Genomic DNA, 14,176 nt, shown 5'->3' with positions numbered 1-14,176 from the left:
TCCGCCTTCAAGTATTTATCCTTTAAAAACACAAATGATACCTAAGTGGTTATGGTGTTAGAGTCATTATCAACTTAATTATTATTCTTCTTACTTCGAAACCCCATTCTTGTATTAAGTTTGATTTGCATGTCAACAAGTCTCATTTAGATCTTGTCTGGCTCAAACCCAAAATAACTGACTGTGTGCTCCTCATTCCAATTTCACTGGGCTCTTGATTGCACTTTACACCAGGATGGCTGAGTGGTTTAGACTGTTGGAATAAAAATCCAATGAATGCTATCTTCTTGTGGATACCAACCGCATTCCTGGAAAAAACTTACTTTGGATGTAATCAACCCAACTTTCATTAATTTCCAATTAGCTTGGATCAAATCTGAATGAACTGACTATGACAAGATCATCTACTTTGACTCAGCTCTTGTTAGTCTTTTAGAAACATCTGGATGTCAGTGTGTTTAAGGCGTTAGACTCATGATCGAAATTAAAATGTTCTTGTTTGTTCCAAACCTACATCTGGTAGAAAGTTTGATTGGGATGTAATCAAGTTTCATTTACATATTGTCTGGATCAAAGCCAAAAGATCTAACTGTGTGTTCCTTATTCCATTTTGACTGCGCCCTTGATTTTGTGTTTATAACACCAGGATGGCCGAGAGGTTAAGGCGTTGGACTTAAGATCAAATGGACATATGTCCTCGTGGGTTCGAACCCCACTCCTGGTATGAGTTCTTCTATCATTTGGATGTAATCAATTGTCCTTTCACTCATTTGAAATTTCTTTGGATGAAAGCTGGATGAATTGTCTTTGTTCCTGTTATTCTGCCTTCAAGTATTTATCCTTTAAAAACACAAATGATACCTAAGTGGTTATGGTGTTAGAGTCATTATCAACTTAATTATTATTCTTCTTGCTTCGAAACCCCATTCTTGTATTAAGTTTGATTTGCATGTCAACAAGTCTCATTTAGATCTTGTCTGGCTCAAACCCAAAATAACTGACTGTGTGCTCCTCATTCCAATTTCACTGGGTTCTTGATTGCACTTTACACCAGGATGGCTGAGTGGTTTAGACTGTTGGAATAAAAATCCAATGAATGCTATCTTCTTGTGGATACCAACCGCATTCCTGGAAAAAACTTTCTTTGGATGTAATCAACCCACCTTTAGGTAATTTCTAATTAGCGTGGATCAAATCTGAATGAACTGACTATGACAAGATCATCTACTTTGACTCAGCTCTTGTTAGTCTTTTAGAAACACCTGGATGTCAGTGTGTTTAAGGCGTTAGACTCATGATCGAAATTAAAATGTTCTTGTTTGTTCCAAACCTACATCTGGTAGAAAGTTTGATTGGGATGTAATCAAGTTTCATTTACATATTGTCTGGATCAAAGCCAAAAGATCTAACTGTGTGTTCCTTATTCCATTTTGACTGCGCCCTTGATTTTGTGTTTATCACACCAGGATGGCCGAGAGGTTAAGGCGTTGGACTTAAGATCAAATGGACATATGTCCTCGTGGGTTCGAACCCCACTCCTGGTATGAGTTCTTCTATCATTTGGATGTAATCAATTGTCCTTTCACTCATTTGAAATTTCTTTGGATGAAAGCTGGATGAATTGTCTTTGTTCCTGTTATTCTGCCTTCAAGTATTTATCCTTTAAAAACACAAATGATACCTAAGTGGTTATGGTGTTAGAGTCATTATCAACTTAATTATTATTCTTCTTGCTTCGAAACCCCATTCTTGTATTAAGTTTGATTTGCATGTCAACAAGTCTCATTTAGATCTTGTCTGGCTCAAAGCCAAAATAACTGACTGTGTGCTCCTCATTCCAATTTCACTGGGTTCTTGATTGCACTTTACACCAGGATGGCTGAGTGGTTTAGACTGTTGGAATAAAAATCCAATGAATGCTATCTTCTTGTGGATACCAACCGCATTCCTGGAAAAAACTTACTTTGGATGTAATCAACCCACCTTTAATTCATTTCCAATTAGCGTGGATCAAATCTGAATGAACTGACTATGACAAGATCATCTACTTTGACTCAGCTCTTGTTAGTCTTTTAGAAACACCTGGATGTCAGTGTGTTTAAGGCGTTAGACTCATGATCGAAATTAAAATGTTCTTGTTTGTTCCAAACCTACATCTGGTAGAAAGTTTGATTGGGATGTAATCAAGTTTCATTTACATATTGTCTGGATCAAAGCCAAAAGATCTAACTGTGTGTTCCTTATTCCATTTTGACTGCGCCCTTGATTTTGTGTTTATAACACCAGGATGGCCGAGAGGTTAAGGCGTTGGACTTAAGATCCAATGGACATATGTCCTCGTGGGTTAGAACCCCACTCCTGGTATGAGTTCTTCTATCATTTGGATGTAATCAATTGTCCTTTCACTCATTTGAAATGTCTTTGGATGAAAGCTGAAAGAATTGTCTTTGTTCCCGTTATTCCGCCTTCAAGTATTTATCCTTTAAAAACACAAATGATACCTAAGTGGTTATGGTGTTAGAGTCATTATCAACTTAATTATTATTCTTCTTGCTTCGAAACCCCATTCTTGTATTAAGTTTGATTTGCATGTCAACAAGTCTCATTTAGATCTTGTCTGGCTCAAAGCCAAAATAACTGACTGTGTGCTCCTCATTCCAATTTCACTGGGTTCTTGATTGCACTTTACACCAGGATGGCTGAGTGGTTTAGACTGTTGGAATAAAAATCCAATGAATGCTATCTTCTTGTGGATACCAACCGCATTCCTGGAAAAAACTTACTTTGGATGTAATCAACCCACCTTTCATTCATTTCCAATTAGCGTGGATCAAATCTGAATGAACTGACTATGACAAGATCATCTACTTTGACTCAGCTCTTGTTAGTCTTTTAGAAACACCTGGATGTCAGTGTGTTTAAGGCGTTAGACTCATGATCGAAATTAAAATGTTCTTGTTTGTTCCAAACCTACATCTGGTAGAAAGTTTGATTGGGATGTAATCAAGTTTCATTTACATATTGTCTGGATCAAAGCCAAAAGATCTAACTGTGTGTTCCTTATTCCATTTTGACTGCGCCCTTGATTTAGCACCAGGATGGCCGAGAGGTTAAGGTCAAATGGACATATGTCCTCGTGGGTTCGAACCCCACTCCTGGTATGGTAGCCAAAAGATCTAACTGTGTGTTCCTTATTCCATTTTGACTGCGCCCTTGATTTTGTGTTTATAACACCAGGATGGCCGAGAGGTTAAGGCGTTGGACTTAAGATCCAATGGACATATGTCCTCGTGGGTTCGAACCCCACTCCTGGTATGAGTTCTTCTATCATTCGGATGTAATTAATTGTCCTTTCATTTCTTTGGATGAAAGCTGAAAGAATTGTCTTTGTTCCCTTTTATTCCGCCTTCAAGTATTTATCCTTTAAAAACACAAATGATACCTAAGTGGTTATGGTGTTAGAGTCATTATCAACTTAATTATTATTCTTCTTGCTTCGAAACCCCATTCTTGTATTAAGTTTGATTTGCATGTCAACAAGTCTCATTTAGATCTTGTCTGGCTCAAACCCAAAATAACTGACTGTGTGCTCCTCATTCCAATTTCACTGGGTTCTTGATTGCACTTTACACCAGGATGGCTGAGTGGTTTATACTGTTGGAATAAAAATCCAATGAATGCTATCTTCTTGTGGATACCAACCGCATTCCTGGAAAAAACTTTCTTTGGATGTAATCAACCCACCTTTAGGTCATTTCCAATTAGCGTGGATCAAGTCTGAATGAACTGACTATGACAAGATCATCTACTTTGACTCAGCTCTTGTTAGTCTTTTAGAAACACCTGGATGTCAGTGTGTTTAAGGCGTTAGACTCATGATCGAAATTAAAATGTTCTTGTTTGTTCCAAACCTACATCTGGTAGAAAGTTTGATTGGGATGTAATCAAGTTTCATTTACATATTGTCTGGATCAAAGCCAAATGATCTAACTGTGTGTTCCTTATTCCATTTTGACTGCGCCCTTGATTTAGCACCAGGATGGCCGAGAGGTTAAGGCGTTGGACTTAAGATCCAATGGACATATGTCCTCGTGGGTTCGAACCCCACTCCTGGTATGAGTTCTTCTATCATTTGGATGTAATCAATTGTCCTTTCACTCATTTGAAATTTCTTTGGATGAAAGCTGAAAGAATTGCCGTTATTCCGCCTTCAAGTATTTATCCTTTAAAAACACAAATGATACCTTAGTGGTTATGGTGTTAGAGTCATTATCAACTTAATTATTATTCTTCTTACTTCGAAACCCCATTCTTGTATTAAGTTTGATTTGCATGTCAACAAGTCTCATTTAGATCTTGTCTGGCTCAAACCCAAAATAACTGACTGTGTGCTCCTCATTCCAATTTCACTGGGCTCTTGATTGCACTTTACACCAGGATGGCTGAGTGGTTTAGACTGTTGGAATAAAAATCCAATGAATGCTATCTTCTTGTGGATACCAACCGCATTCCTGGAAAAAACTTACTTTGGATGTAATCAACCCAACTTTCATTAATTTCCAATTAGCTTGGATCAAATCTGAATGAACTGACTATGACAAGATCATCTACTTTGACTCAGCTCTTGTTAGTCTTTTAGAAACATCTGGATGTCAGTGTGTTTAAGGCGTTAGACTCATGATCGAAAATAAAACATTTCTTGTTTGTTCCAAACCTACATCTGGTAGAAAGTTTGATTGGGATGTAATCAAGTTTCATTTACATATTGTCTGGATCAAAGCCAAAAGATCTAACTGTGTGTTCCTTATTCCATTTTGACTGCGCCCTTGATTTTGTGTTTATAACACCAGGATGGCCGAGAGGTTAAGGCGTTGGACTTAAGATCCAATGGACATATGTCCTCGTGGGTTCGAACCCCACTCCTGGTATGAGTTCTTCTATCATTTGGATGTAATCAATTGTCATTTGATTACTCAATTGTCATTTGATCACTCATTTGAAATGTCTTTGGATGAAAGCTGAAAGAATTGTCTTTGTTCCCGTTATTCCGCCTTCAAGTATTTATCCTTTAAAAACACAAATGATACCTAAGTGGTTATGGTGTTAGAGTCATTATCAACTTAATTATTATTCTTCTTGCTTCGAAACCCCATTCTTGTATTAAGTTTGATTTGCATGTCAACAAGTCTCATTTAGATCTTGTCTGGCTCAAAGCCAAAATAACTGACTGTGTGCTCCTCATTCCAATTTCACTGGGTTCTTGATTGCACTTTACACCAGGATGGCTGAGTGGTTTAGACTGTTGGAATAAAAATCCAATGAATGCTATCTTCTTGTGGATACCAACCGCATTCCTGGAAAAAACTTACTTTGGATGTAATCAACCCACCTTTAATTCATTTCCAATTAGCGTGGATCAAATCTGAATGAACTGACTATGACAAGATCATCTACTTTGACTCAGCTCTTGTTAGTCTTTTAGAAACACCTGGATGTCAGTGTGTTTAAGGCGTTAGACTCATGATCGAAATTAAAATGTTCTTGTTTGTTCCAAACCTTCATCTGGTAGAAAGTTTGATTGGGATGTCATCAAGTTTCATTTACATATTGTCTGGATCAAAGCCAAAAGATCTAACTGTGTGTTCCTTATTCCATTTTGACTGCGCCCTTGATTTAGCACCAGGATGGCCGAGAGGTTAAGGCGTTGGACTTAAGATCCAATGGACATATGTCCTCGTGGGTTCGAACCCCACTCCTGGTATCAGTTCTTCTATCATTCGGATGTAATCAATTGTCCTTTCATTTCTTTGGATGAAAGCTGAAAGAATTGTCTTTGTTCCCGTTATTCCCCCTTCAATTATTTATCCTTTAAAAACACAAATGATACCTAAGTGGTTATGGTGTTAGGGTCATTATCAACTTAATGATTATTCTTCTTGCTTCGAAACCCCATTCTTGTATTAAGTTTGATTTGCATGTCAACAAGTCTCATTTAGATCTTTTCTGGCTCAAGGCCAAAATAACTGACTGTGTGCTCCTCATTCCAATTTCACTGGGCTCTTGATTGCACTTTACACCAGGATGGCTGAGTGGTTTAGACTGTTGGAATAAAAATCCAATGAATGCTATCTTCTTGTGGATACCAACCGCATTCCTGGAAAAAACTTACTTTGGATGTAATCAACCCACCTTTCATTCATTTCCAATTATCGTGGATCAAATCTGAATGAACTGACTATGACAAGATCTTCTACTTTGACTCAGCTCTTGTTAGTCTTTTAGAAACACCTGGATGTCAGTGTGTTTAAGGCGTTAGACTCATGATCGAAATGAAAATGTTCTTGTTTGTTCCAAACCTACATCTGGTAGAAAGTTTGATTGGGATGTAATCAAGTTTAATTTACATATTGTCTGGATCAAAGCCAAAAGATCTAACTGTGTGTTCCTTATTCCATTTTGACTGCGCCCTTGATATTGTGTTTATAACACCAGGATGGCCGAGAGGTTAAGGCGTTGGACTTAAGATCCAATGGACATATGTCCTCGTGGGTTCGAACCCCACTCCTGGTATGAGTTCTTCTACCATTTGGATGTAATCAATTGTCCTTTCATTTCTTTGGATGAAAGCTGAAAGAATTGTCTTTGTTCCCGTTATTCCGCCTTCAAGTATTTATCCTTTAAAAACACAAATGATACCTAAGTGGTTATGGTGTTAGAGTCATTATCAACTTAATTATTATTCTTCTTGCTTCGAAACCCCATTCTTGTATTAAGTTTGATTTGCATGTCAACAAGTCTCATTTAGATCTTTTCTGGCTCAAGGCCAAAATAACTGACTGTGTGCTCCTCATTCCAATTTCACTGGGCTCTTGTTTGTACTTTACACCAGGATGGCTGAGTGGTTTAGACTGTTGGAATAAAAATCCAATGAATGCTATCTTCTTGTGGGTACCAACCGCATTCCTGGAAAAAACTTACTTTGGATGTAATCAACCCACCTTTCATTCATTTCCAATTAGCGTGGATCAAATCTGAATGAACTGACTATGACAAGATCATCTACTTTGACTAAGCTCTTGTTAGTCTTTTAGAAACACCTGGATGTCAGTGTGTTTAAGGCGTTAGACTCATGATCGAAAATAAAACATTTCTTGTTTGTTCCAAACCTACATCTGGTAGAAAGTTTGATTGGGATGTAATCAAGTTTCATTTACATATTGTCTGGATCAAAGCCAAAAGATCTAACTGTGTGTTCCTTATTCCATTTTGACTGCGCCCTTGATTTTGTGTTTATAACACCAGGATGGCCGAGAGGTTAAGGCGTTGGACTTAAGATCCAATGGACATATGTCCTCGTGGGTTCGAACCCCACTCCTGGTATGAGTTCTTCTATCATTTGGATGTAATCAATTGTCCTTTCATTTCTTTGGATGAAAGCTGAAAGAATTGTCTTTGTTCCCGTTATTCCCCCTTCAAGTATTTATCCTTTAAAAACACAAATGATACCTAAGTGGTTATGGTGTTAGGGTCATTATCAACTTAATGATTATTCTTCTTGCTTCGAAACCCCATTCTTGTATTAAGTTTGATTTGCATGTCAACAAGTCTCATTTAGATCTTTTCTGGCTCAAGGCCAAAATAACTGACTGTGTGCTCCTCATTCCAATTTCACTGGGCTCTTGATTGCACTTTACACCAGGATGGCTGAGTGGTTTAGACTGTTGGAATAAAAATCCAATGAATGCTATCTTCTTGTGGATACCAACCGCATTCCTGGAAAAAACTTACTTTGGATGTAATCAACCCACCTTTCATTCATTTCCAATTATCGTGGATCAAATCTGAATGAACTGACTATGACAAGATCTTCTACTTTGACTCAGCTCTTGTTAGTCTTTTAGTAATCAATTGTCCTTTCATTTCTTTGGATGAAAGCTGAAAGAATTGTCTTTGTTCCCGTTATTCCGCCTTCAAGTATTTATCCTTTAAAAACACAAATGATACCTAAGTGGTTATGGTGTTAGAGTCATTATCAACTTAATTATTATTCTTCTTGCTTCGAAACCCCATTCTTGTATTAAGTTTGATTTGCATGTCAACAAGTCTCATTTAGATCTTTTCTGGCTCAAGGCCAAAATAACTGACTGTGTGCTCCTCATTCCAATTTCACTGGGCTCTTGTTTGTACTTTACACCAGGATGGCTGAGTGGTTTAGACTGTTGGAATAAAAATCCAATGAATGCTATCTTCTTGTGGGTACCAACCGCATTCCTGGAAAAAACTTACTTTGGATGTAATCAACCCACCTTTCATTCATTTCCAATTAGCGTGGATCAAATCTGAATGAACTGACTATGACAAGATCATCTACTTTGACTAAGCTCTTGTTAGTCTTTTAGAAACACCTGGATGTCAGTGTGTTTAAGGCGTTAGACTCATGATCGAAAATAAAAAATTTCTTGTTTGTTCCAAACCTACATCTGGTAGAAAGTTTGATTGGGATGTAATCAAGTTTCATTTACATATTGTCTGGATCAAAGCCAAAAGATCTAGCTGTGTGTTCCTTATTCCATTTTGACTGCGCCCTTGATTTTGTGTTTATAACACCAGGATGGCCGAGAGGTTAAGGCGATGGACTTAAGATTCAATGGACATATGTTCTCGTGGGTTCGAACCCCACTCCTGTTATGAGTTCTTCTATCATTTGGATGTAATCAATTGTCCTTTCACTCATTTGAAATGTCTTTGGATGAAAGCTGAAAGAATTGTCTTTGTTCCTGTTATTCCGCCTTCAAGTATTTATCCTTTAAAAACACAAATGATACCTAAGTGGTTATGGTGTTAGAGTCATTATCAACTTAATTATTATTCTTCTTGCTTCGTAACCCCATTCTTGTATTAAGTTTGATTTGCATGTCAACAAGTCTCATTTAGATCTTGTCTGGCTCAAAGCCAAAATAACTGACTGTGTGCTCCTCATTCCAATTTCACTGGGCTCTTGATTGTACTTTACACCAGGATGGCTGAGTGGTTTAGACTGTTGGAAAAAAAATCCAATGAATGCTATCTTCTTGTGGGTACCAACCGCATTCCTGGAAAAAACTTACTTTGGATGTAATCAACCCACCTTTCATTCATTTCCAATTAGCGTGGATCAAATCTGAATGAACTGACTATGACAAGATCTTCTACTTTGACTCAGCTCTTGTTAGTCTTTTAGAAACACCTGGATGTCAGTGTGTTTAAGGCTTTAGACTCATGATCGAAATTAAAATGTTCTTGTTTGTTCCAAACCTACATCTGGTAGAAAGTTTGATTGGGATGTCATCAAGTTTCATTTACATATTGTCTGGATCAAAGCCAAAAGATCTAACTGTGTGTTCCTTATTCCATTTTGACTGCGCCCTTGATTTAGCACCAGGATGGCCGAGAGGTTAAGGCGTTGGACTTAAGATCCAATGGACATATGTCCTCGTGGGTTCGAACCCCACTCCTGGTATGAGTTCTTCTATCATTTGGATGTAATCAATTGTCCTTTCACTCATTTGAAATGTCTTTGGATGAAAGCTGAAAGAATTGTCTTTGTTCCCGTTATTCCGCCTTCAAGTATTTATCCTTTAAAAACACAAATGATACCTAAGTGGTTATGGTGTTAGAGTCATTATCAACTTAATTATTATTCTTCTTGCTTCGAAACCCCATTCTTGTATTAAGTTTGATTTGCATGTCAACAAGTCTCATTTAGATCTTGTCTGGCTCAAAGCCAAAATAACTGACTGTGTGCTCCTCATTCCAATTTCACTGGGCTCTTGATTGCACTTTACACCAGGATGGCTGAGTGGTTTAGACTGTTGGAATAAAAATCTAATGAATGCTATCTTCTTGTGGATACCAACCGCATTCCTGGAAAAAACTTACTTTGGATGTAATCAACCCACCTTTCATTCATTTCCAATTAGCGTGGATCAAATCTGAATGAACTGACTATGACAAGATTTTCTACTTTGACTCAGCTCTTGTTAGTCTTTTAGAAACACCTGGATGTCAGTGTGTTTAAGGCGTTAGACTCATGATCGAAATTAAAATGTTCTTGTTTGTTCCAAACCTACATCTGGTAGAAAGTTTGATTGGGATGTAATCAAGTTTCATTTACATATTGTCTGGATCAAAGCCAAAAGATCTAACTGTGTGTTCCTTATTCCATTTTGACTGCGCCCTTGATTTTGTGTTTATAACACCAGGATGGCCGAGAGGTTAAGGCGTTGGACTTAAGATCCAATGGACATATGTCCTCGTGGGTTCGAACCCCACTCCTGGTATGAGTTCTTCTATCATTTGGATGTAATCAATTGTCCTTTCACTCATTTGAAATGTCTTTGGATGAAAGCTGAAAGAATTGTCTTTGTTCCCGTTATTCCGCCTTCAAGTATTTATCCTTTAAAAACACAAATGATACCTAAGTGGTTATGGTGTTAGAGTCATTATCAACTTAATTATTATTCTTCTTGCTTCGAAACCCCATTCTTGTATTAAGTTTGATTTGCATGTCAACAAGTCTCATTTAGATCTTGTCTGGCTCAAACCCAAAATAACTGACTGTGTGCTCCTCATTCCAATTTCACTGGGCTCTTGATTGTACTTCACACCAGGATGGCTGAGTGGTTTAGACTGTTGGAAAAAAAATCCAATGAATGCTATCTTCTTGTGGGTACCAACCGCATTCCTGGAAAAAACTTACTTTGGATGTAATCAACCCACCTTTCATTCATTTCCAATTAGCGTGGATCAAATCTGAATGAACTGACTATGACAAGATCTTCTACTTTGACTCAGCTCTTGTTAGTCTTTTAGAAACACCTGGATGTCAGTGTGTTTAAGGCTTTAGACTCATGATCGAAATTAAAATGTTCTTGTTTGTTCCAAACCTACATCTGGTAGAAAGTTTGATTGGGATGTCATCAAGTTTCATTTACATATTGTCTGGATCAAAGCCAAAAGATCTAACTGTGTGTTCCTTATTCCATTTTGACTGCGCCCTTGATTTAGCACCAGGATGGCCGAGAGGTTAAGGCGTTGGACTTAAGATCCAATGGACATATGTCCTCGTGGGTTCGAACCCCACTCCTGGTATGAGTTCTTCTATCATTTGGATGTAATCAATTGTCCTTTCACTCATTTGAAATGTCTTTGGATGAAAGCTGAAAGAATTGTCTTTGTTCCCGTTATTCCGCCTTCAAGTATTTATCCTTTAAAAACACAAATTATACCTAAGTGGTTATGGTGTTAGAGTCATTATCAACTTAATTATTATTCTTCTTGCTTCGAAACCCCATTCTTGTATTAAGTTTGATTTGCATGTCAACAAGTCTCATTTAGATCTTGTCTGGCTCAAAGCCAAAATAACTGACTGTGTGCTCCTCATTCCAATTTCACTGGGCTCTTGATTGCACTTTACACCAGGATGGCTGAGTGGTTTAGACTGTTGGAATAAAAATCTAATGAATGCTATCTTCTTGTGGATACCAACCGCATTCCTGGAAAAAACTTACTTTGGATGTAATCAACCCACCTTTCATTCATTTCCAATTAGCGTGGATCAAATCTGAATGAACTGACTATGACAAGATTTTCTACTTTGACTCAGCTCTTGTTAGTCTTTTAGAAACACCTGGATGTCAGTGTGTTTAAGGCGTTAGACTCATGATCGAAATTAAAATGTTCTTGTTTGTTCCAAACCTACATCTGGTAGAAAGTTTGATTGGGATGTAATCAAGTTTCATTTACATATTGTCTGGATCAAAGCCAAAAGATCTAACTGTGTGTTCCTTATTCCATTTTGACTGCGCCCTTGATTTTGTGTTTATAACACCAGGATGGCCGAGAGGTTAAGGCGTTGGACTTAAGATCCAATGGACATATGTCCTCGTGGGTTCGAACCCCACTCCTGGTATGAGTTCTTCTATCATTTGGATGTAATCAATTGTCCTTTCACTCATTTGAAATGTCTTTGGATGAAAGCTGAAAGAATTGTCTTTGTTCCCGTTATTCCGCCTTCAAGTATTTATCCTTTAAAAACACAAATGATACCTAAGTGGTTATGGTGTTAGAGTCATTATCAACTTAATTATTATTCTTCTTGCTTCGAAACCCCATTCTTGTATTAAGTTTGATTTGCATGTCAACAAGTCTCATTTAGATCTTGTCTGGCTCAAACCCAAAATAACTGACTGTGTGCTCCTCATTCCAATTTCACTGGGCTCTTGATTGTACTTCACACCAGGATGGCTGAGTGGTTTAGACTGTTGGAAAAAAAATCCAATGAATGCTATCTTCTTGTGGGTACCAACCGCATTCCTGGAAAAAACTTACTTTGGATGTAATCAACCCACCTTTCATTCATTTCCAATTAGCGTGGATCAAATCTGAATGAACTGACTATGACAAGATCTTCTACTTTGACTCAGCTCTTGTTAGTCTTTTAGAAACACCTGGATGTCAGTGTGTTTAAGGCTTTAGACTCATGATCGAAATTAAAATGTTCTTGTTTGTTCCAAACCTACATCTGGTAGAAAGTTTGATTGGGATGTCATCAAGTTTCATTTACATATTGTCTGGATCAAAGCCAAAAGATCTAACTGTGTGTTCCTTATTCCATTTTGACTGCGCCCTTGATTTAGCACCAGGATGGCCGAGAGGTTAAGGCGTTGGACTTAAGATCCAATGGACATATGTCCTCGTGGGTTCGAACCCCACTCCTGGTATGAGTTCTTCTATCATTTGGATGTAATCAATTGTCCTTTCACTCATTTGAAATGTCTTTGGATGAAAGCTGAAAGAATTGTCTTTGTTCCCGTTATTCCGCCTTCAAGTATTTATCCTTTAAAAACACAAATGATACCTAAGTGGTTATGGTGTTAGAGTCATTATCAACTTAATTATTATTCTTCTTGCTTCGAAACCCCATTCTTGTATTAAGTTTGATTTGCATGTCAACAAGTCTCATTTAGATCTTGTCTGGCTCAAAGCCAAAATAACTGACTGTGTGCTCCTCATTCCAATTTCACTGGGCTCTTGATTGTACTTTACACCAGGATGGCTGAGTGGTTTAGACTGTTGGAATAAAAATCCAATGAATGCTATCTTCTTGTGGATACCAACCGCATTCCTGGAAAAAACTTACTTTGGATGTAATCAACCCAACTTTCATTAATTTCCAATTAGCTTGGATCAAATCTGAATGAACTGACTATGACAAGATCATCTACTTTGACTCAGCTCTTGTTAGTCTTTTAGAAACACCTGGATGTCAGTGTGTTTAAGGCGTTAGACTCATGATCGAAATTAAAATGTTCTTGTTTGTTCCAAACCTACATCTGGTAGAAAGTTTGATTGGGATGTCATCAAGTTTCAATTACATATTGTCTGGATCAAAGCCAAAAGATCTAACTGTGTGTTCCTTATTCCATTTTGACTGCGCCCTTGATTTAGCACCAGGATGGCCGAGAGGTTAAGGTCAAATGGACATATGTCCTCGTGGGTTCGAACCCCACTCCTGGTATGGTAGCCAAAAGATCTAACTGTGTGTTCCTTATTCCATTTTGACTGCGCCCTTGATTTTGTGTTTATAACACCAGGATGGCCGAGAGGTTAAGGCGTTGGACTTAAGATCCAATGGACATATGTCCTCGTGGGTTCGAACCCCACTCCTGGTATGAGTTCTTCTATCATTCGGATGTAATTAATTGTCCTTTCATTTCTTTGGATGAAAGCTGAAAGAATTGTCTTTGTTCCCTTTTATTCCGCCTTCAAGTATTTATCCTTTAAAAACACAAATGATACCTAAGTGGTTATGGTGTTAGAGTCATTATCAACTTAATTATTATTCTTCTTGCTTCGAAACCCCATTCTTGTATTAAGTTTGATTTGCATGTCAACAAGTCTCATTTAGATCTTGTCTGGCTCAAACCCAAAATAACTGACTGTGTGCTCCTCATTCCAATTTCACTGGGTTCTTGATTGCACTTTACACCAGGATGGCTGAGTGGTTTATACTGTTGGAATAAAAATCCAATGAATGCTATCTTCTTGTGGATACCAACCGCATTCCTGGAAAAAACTTTCTTTGGATGTAATCAACCCACCTTTAGGTCATTTCCAATTAGCGTGGATCAAGTCT

General features: G+C 37.7%; 15 non-coding genes across 15 annotated transcripts; all 15 read left to right on the top strand.

Annotated features, from left to right (window-relative positions):
• Positions 1-641: 641 nt before the first annotated feature.
• trnal-uaa (transfer RNA leucine (anticodon UAA)) lies at positions 642-724 on the top strand. The gene has a single exon. It is a non-coding gene; the product is annotated as a tRNA-Leu (tRNA).
• A 737-nt stretch (positions 725-1,461) lies between these two features.
• Positions 1,462-1,544, top strand: trnal-uaa (transfer RNA leucine (anticodon UAA)). The gene has a single exon. It is a non-coding gene; the product is annotated as a tRNA-Leu (tRNA).
• Positions 1,545-2,281: 737 nt separating this feature from the next.
• On the top strand, positions 2,282-2,364 carry trnal-uaa (transfer RNA leucine (anticodon UAA)). The gene has a single exon. It is a non-coding gene; the product is annotated as a tRNA-Leu (tRNA).
• An 868-nt stretch (positions 2,365-3,232) lies between these two features.
• On the top strand, positions 3,233-3,315 carry trnal-uaa (transfer RNA leucine (anticodon UAA)). The gene has a single exon. It is a non-coding gene; the product is annotated as a tRNA-Leu (tRNA).
• A 718-nt stretch (positions 3,316-4,033) lies between these two features.
• trnal-uaa (transfer RNA leucine (anticodon UAA)) lies at positions 4,034-4,116 on the top strand. Its single transcript has one exon. It is a non-coding gene; the product is annotated as a tRNA-Leu (tRNA).
• Positions 4,117-4,845: 729 nt separating this feature from the next.
• Positions 4,846-4,928, top strand: trnal-uaa (transfer RNA leucine (anticodon UAA)). Its single transcript has one exon. It is a non-coding gene; the product is annotated as a tRNA-Leu (tRNA).
• A 750-nt stretch (positions 4,929-5,678) lies between these two features.
• On the top strand, positions 5,679-5,761 carry trnal-uaa (transfer RNA leucine (anticodon UAA)). Its single transcript has one exon. It is a non-coding gene; the product is annotated as a tRNA-Leu (tRNA).
• Positions 5,762-6,487: 726 nt separating this feature from the next.
• trnal-uaa (transfer RNA leucine (anticodon UAA)) lies at positions 6,488-6,570 on the top strand. Its single transcript has one exon. It is a non-coding gene; the product is annotated as a tRNA-Leu (tRNA).
• A 727-nt stretch (positions 6,571-7,297) lies between these two features.
• On the top strand, positions 7,298-7,380 carry trnal-uaa (transfer RNA leucine (anticodon UAA)). The gene has a single exon. It is a non-coding gene; the product is annotated as a tRNA-Leu (tRNA).
• A 2,036-nt stretch (positions 7,381-9,416) lies between these two features.
• trnal-uaa (transfer RNA leucine (anticodon UAA)) lies at positions 9,417-9,499 on the top strand. Its single transcript has one exon. It is a non-coding gene; the product is annotated as a tRNA-Leu (tRNA).
• A 737-nt stretch (positions 9,500-10,236) lies between these two features.
• trnal-uaa (transfer RNA leucine (anticodon UAA)) lies at positions 10,237-10,319 on the top strand. The gene has a single exon. It is a non-coding gene; the product is annotated as a tRNA-Leu (tRNA).
• Positions 10,320-11,047: 728 nt separating this feature from the next.
• On the top strand, positions 11,048-11,130 carry trnal-uaa (transfer RNA leucine (anticodon UAA)). The gene has a single exon. It is a non-coding gene; the product is annotated as a tRNA-Leu (tRNA).
• Positions 11,131-11,867: 737 nt separating this feature from the next.
• trnal-uaa (transfer RNA leucine (anticodon UAA)) lies at positions 11,868-11,950 on the top strand. The gene has a single exon. It is a non-coding gene; the product is annotated as a tRNA-Leu (tRNA).
• Positions 11,951-12,678: 728 nt separating this feature from the next.
• trnal-uaa (transfer RNA leucine (anticodon UAA)) lies at positions 12,679-12,761 on the top strand. Its single transcript has one exon. It is a non-coding gene; the product is annotated as a tRNA-Leu (tRNA).
• An 868-nt stretch (positions 12,762-13,629) lies between these two features.
• On the top strand, positions 13,630-13,712 carry trnal-uaa (transfer RNA leucine (anticodon UAA)). Its single transcript has one exon. It is a non-coding gene; the product is annotated as a tRNA-Leu (tRNA).
• The last annotated feature ends 464 nt before the right edge of the window (positions 13,713-14,176 follow it).

Source organism: Oncorhynchus mykiss, chromosome 18 (genome assembly GCF_057628025.1).
Source record: "Oncorhynchus mykiss isolate SJ-2025 chromosome 18, ASM5762802v1, whole genome shotgun sequence".
Taxonomy (NCBI): domain Eukaryota; kingdom Metazoa; phylum Chordata; class Actinopteri; order Salmoniformes; family Salmonidae; genus Oncorhynchus; species Oncorhynchus mykiss.
The sequence above is the reverse complement of the archived record's forward strand: the minus strand, read 5'-3'. Positions and strand labels throughout refer to the sequence as shown.